Source organism: Pan troglodytes, chromosome 19, assembly GCF_028858775.2.
Source record: "Pan troglodytes isolate AG18354 chromosome 19, NHGRI_mPanTro3-v2.0_pri, whole genome shotgun sequence".
NCBI classification, from domain to species: domain Eukaryota; kingdom Metazoa; phylum Chordata; class Mammalia; order Primates; family Hominidae; genus Pan; species Pan troglodytes.
In genome coordinates this window covers 84,255,512-84,259,875 of record NC_072417.2, presented here as the reverse complement: position 1 = coordinate 84,259,875, position 4,364 = coordinate 84,255,512, and the positions used below count along the sequence as shown (strand labels likewise).

The 4,364-nt window shown below is 38.2% G+C and overlaps 1 non-coding gene across 1 annotated transcript; it reads left to right on the top strand.

The window, feature by feature from the left end:
- Nucleotides 1-270: 270 nt before the first annotated feature.
- Nucleotides 271-333, top strand: LOC112206140 (U7 small nuclear RNA). Its single transcript, XR_002940343.1, has one exon. It is a non-coding gene; the product is annotated as a U7 small nuclear RNA (small nuclear RNA).
- Nucleotides 334-4,364: the final 4,031 nt, after the last annotated feature.

Sequence of the window (4,364 nt, the reverse complement as noted above, 5' to 3'; positions counted from 1 at the left end):
TTGAAAAGTATGAAGATTTGAATCAAAGTTACCAGCTATAAAATTTGGACAATTGTGTACAAAATAGAAATAACAATACCTAGCTTACAATACAGTTGAACAAGACGATATCTGTAAAGCATGTCGTGTATATAGTGCATAGCATGTTGCAGATTTTTAACAAGTTTCAGTTTCCTTGTCTCCATTCGCCTCAAATCTATCAGGAGCACTAATCTCTAACCATCTCTATGCTCTGATACAAAGTTCCCTGTGAAAAGCATTATACAAAGTATTTGATAACAGCTCTGTTAGAATTTGTCTAGCAAGTTTTCTAGCCTGTACCTGAAAGCCTCAATTAAAAAAGGAACAAAGTATTTAATTACCTCATAGTTCTATAGGAAATTAGGTATCATTAAATATTGTATAATATTCATAGCTGTTTTTATCCTTTTGTGTAATCCCAGCAATTGGGATAAGTATAGTGCAGTCAATACAACTACAAAAACACTTAAGAGGGTTTAAATATTAACTTCGACATTGTAGGAAATAGTTACTAATATAAGATAAATTTTCTTTTAAAAATTAGACCACATTTAATAATGAGGGTGTGATCATCCTATTTTGGGGGGAATTTATGAAAAACAAAATAATGAAATTGGCCTTTTCTGGTTATGTTTGTTGCTTTACATTGTCTTTCCTCTCTGCGACCTCCGTGCTCTACAGCGCTGGGATAGCTAGAGAGAACCAGGCAGCCGGGAGGACGGAACCAACTTCCCACTCTTAGAAATCACCCTCCACATCTGTGGGGCTCAAAGTAAAAGAAAAATGAAAACTCCAGGATCAACAGCAAGTCATCACTCAGCAATCCTAAGGGAGTTTTCACAGCATGAGAGGGAAGGAAGGGATAGTAGCCAAAATAGCCAGTGAGTGATGATGAAGAACAAAGGGAGGGTCAAGGGATTACTGACCTCAAATAGAGAGTTGGTTGAATGAAGAAAGGGCACAATTCAGAGGTTAAGATGTCTGACAGTAGAACTGCTAGTTGTCCCATGCACTACTACTTTTTTAAAAATAATATTTTTTCTTGATAACGAAAGTATGAAAGGTTTTATTACAAAATATAAAACAATGCAATAAAAAAATACAGAACGCAACCATCATTGCCACCCCGCATTTTGTATACTTCTTGCCCTTGTATTTTCTATCAGCCAGATAGGAAACAGGAAGACAGGCAGGAAACAGAAGACCTGCTTACGTTAGGAAAAACAAAAAGGAAAACATGAGATGGTTTGCTTTCAAAGGAACTCATTGCAAAGGTGTAGCTGAATGTAAGGGATCCAGAAGTGGAAGGGCTGTCAGCCAAAGAGATGAGAAGAAGGTTATAGGAAGCTAGAAAGCATCATATGGAACAGGATGCTTTGTGGGAGCATTACGCCCTCTGACTTTCAGAGACACAGCCAGCATAAGACACTCTCTCATGGGGAGAGAATCAGGATTATAAATACCTTGACCTCTCATTTATCTTTCCCCAGTTTTCTATGGGGCCTCTGCACTGACGGAACTCAACAGTAAGCCAGAGGACATGGAAACCCATTAAGGTTAACCTGTGGGTTTGAGGGAGTCTCCAAGATCACCTTCCATTCAAAAAAAATTGCTAAAAGTACTCACAGACTGCAGCAAAACTGTAATACTCATTGTTATGGTTTATTACACTAAGGATGCAGGTCAAAATTAGCAAAGGGAAGAGGCACAGAGGCACATAGAACAAAGTTGAGAAGGGGCCTGGGGTAGAGATTCCAGATGTCCTCTCCCAGTGGAGTCATGTAGATGGCATTAACTACTCGCAGCAATGATGTGTGACAATATACAGATAAATTGCCAATGAAGAAAGCTCACTTGAGCATTGGTGTCCAGAGTTTATATTAAGAATTGGCCACTTTTATATACATGACTGTTGTGTGGTTGAACTCAGTCACTAGTGACTCCAGGCGTTGAGCTGTTACTGTGGCCCACCCTATAACACTATTGCCATAAAGACTCTGGCATGTCCCTATCACCCCCAGGTAAACAAAGGCATTCTTATCAGGCAGGACATTCCAAGTGCTTAGAGATGACCTCCCAAGAGTTAGGAGGAAAGGGACAAATCTTTCTTTGCACTGAGTTAAATCTTTACTGCACACACTAATATAGTTCAGCAAGACTGGCTGCCTACCTAAGTTATAGTGCCCAGTGCAAATAAAAAATTACAGCACCTATTCAAAAATTATTACAATTTCAGGAAGGTGACAAGAGAGTGTTAAACCAAGAGTGAGAGCCTTCTGAGCATGGGGACATGTGAACAACTGCACAGTTTATATGCTCAGGGAACCAGCCTTGCAGGTCAGCATCTGCTGTGGTTTGGATATGTTTTGTTTGACCCTGCCAAGTCTCATGTTGAAATGTTATCCCCAGTGTCAGAGGTGGGGGCCTGGTGGGAGGTGTATGGGTCATGGAAGCAGATCCTTCGTGAATGGCTTGGTGCCAGTCTCATGGGAATGAGTGAGTTTTCACTCTTAGTTCCTGTAAGAACTGGTTGTTTAAAAGAGCCAGGCACCTCCTCCTCTCTCTCTCTTCCTCTCTGTCGCCATGTGATCTCTGCACATGCTTGCTCCCATTCACTTCTGCCATGAGTGGAAGCAGCTTGAGGGCCTCCTGAGAAGCACCATGATTCTTGCACAGCCTGCAGAACTGTGAGAAACATACATCTCTTTTCTTTACAAATTACTCAGTTTCAGGTATTCCTTTATAGCAATACAAATAAACTAAGACAAGCTCCATCAGGCAGAGACCAGTGAGGATGAGAATGGAAAAGTTATATGGGGAGTAGGACAAATGGAAGCTATCTTACTCACCTAGATGATACATACACGTGGTTTTTGAATTTTTTCTACTATGGAACTTTAAATATAAACAAAATAGAACAATAGCCTTGGTGTGGTGGCTCATGCCTGTAATCCTAGCACTTTGGGAGGCTGAGGCAGAAGAATCACGAGCCCAGGACTTGGAGGCCATCCTGGGCAACATAGTGAGACCTTGTCTCTACAAAAAATTTAAAAATTGGCAAGGCATAGCGGTGCACGCCTGTAGTCCCAGCTATTTGGGAGGCTGAGATGGGAGGATTGCATGAGTCTAGGAATTTGACACTGTAGTGAGCTATTATCATGCCACTTCACTCCAGCCTGGGTGACGGAGTAAGACTTTGCCAAAAAAAAAAAAAAAAAAAAAAAAAAAAAAAAAAAAAAAAAAAAGACTTAAAAAATAGAACAATAGTATACCCAATGTACCCATCATCTAGTTTATAAATTATCAACTCATCGTCAGTCCTTTATTCATCTGTACTTCTACCTACTTATTCACCTCATATTTCCAAACAAATCCCAGACTCTAGATTGTTTTAATCTATAAATATATGTCTTCCAATGTATCCTGTTAAAAGGTAAGAACCATTTTGAAAACATATGAGCAATCGTGTTCTGAAACCTAGAAAACAATAAAAAAATATATATTTTAACATAACCATAGATTTTGAGTATTTTTCATGAATTTGAAAACCATCTAAAGCCTCATACTTAGGGACTGCATACTATTTCATTTATTTATTTATTTATTTGCATTTAAGCCACTTCCTTTAAAACCATATTTTAAATAATGCTAGGATAACATCTTTTGATTGCATCTAAGGTTACTTCCTTAGCATAGCTATCTTGAATGGGAAATTGACTCAAGAGATATTGATATGTATTTTAAAATTGCTTTCTGGAGACCTAAAGTTGCTTTTCAATTTAAGAAAAAATTTGCGTTAGTCTCTTTGTAGTTCCATTTATTTGCTAATTGGGCATATCTGCACTCATTTATTTGGTGCTAAGTGCTATAGGGGATTGCACAGCGTGAAGGAATACGCCCCTGCTTTTGAAACATTTATAATCTATTAAGTTAGACAAACTACATCCACAAATAGCAGTATAGTTAGCAAATATTCTATGAACCTCCGGGAAGAAATAGGAAAGTATTCTAGGAATTTCGAGAGATTAAAAACCATTCCAGCTAGAATTATTTACATGGTTGTTGCAAGGGTCAAACATACACTATATATCAAAGCAGGTTGAAAAAATGAAAATATATTCACATGTGTTAGATCTATTTGGTAAACAGCTACATGAGTTTAGAATCCTTATTTTTTTTTTAACTTTCATCTGTTCAATTAATAGAAAAAAAGTAAAATACTCAAAGGAGCTTGCTGTTTTGCTTCCAAAGGGCAAGCCAGTGACCCAAACAAAAAACATATATGTTCAAGGAACAATAGAAATGGTATAAGGCTCTGTGATATGGTTTGGCACTGTGTCCCC